Below are 240 nucleotides of genomic sequence, written 5' to 3'. Positions count from 1 at the left end.
TCTGCCGGTGAAAAGCCAGAACTAAAAAGCTTACAGCACCAGGTATTGCCAGGCGGTCTCCCATCCAAGTACTGACCTGGCCCGACCCTGCTTAGCTTCCGAGATCGGACGAGATCAGGCGTGTTCAGGGTGGTATGGCCGTAAGCGACAGAATGAGTGACACACAAGCTATTTACAGATGGACGGGACAACAGACTTCCAAATTGTGAGCTCTGTGGCCAAAGTTTGTCATGTTTGTTT

At 50.8% G+C, this 240-nt stretch overlaps 1 non-coding gene across 1 annotated transcript; it reads right to left on the bottom strand.

The window, feature by feature from the left end:
- Positions 1-27: 27 nt before the first annotated feature.
- LOC121939182 lies at positions 28-146 on the bottom strand. Its single transcript, XR_006105425.1, has one exon. It is a non-coding gene; the product is annotated as a 5S ribosomal RNA (ribosomal RNA).
- Positions 147-240: the final 94 nt, after the last annotated feature.

The sequence above is a fragment of the Plectropomus leopardus genome, unplaced genomic scaffold, assembly GCF_008729295.1.
Source record: "Plectropomus leopardus isolate mb unplaced genomic scaffold, YSFRI_Pleo_2.0 unplaced_scaffold42754, whole genome shotgun sequence".
NCBI lineage: Eukaryota > Metazoa > Chordata > Actinopteri > Perciformes > Serranidae > Plectropomus > Plectropomus leopardus.
Note: the sequence above shows the minus strand (reverse complement) of the source record. Positions and strands in the feature narration are given on the sequence as shown.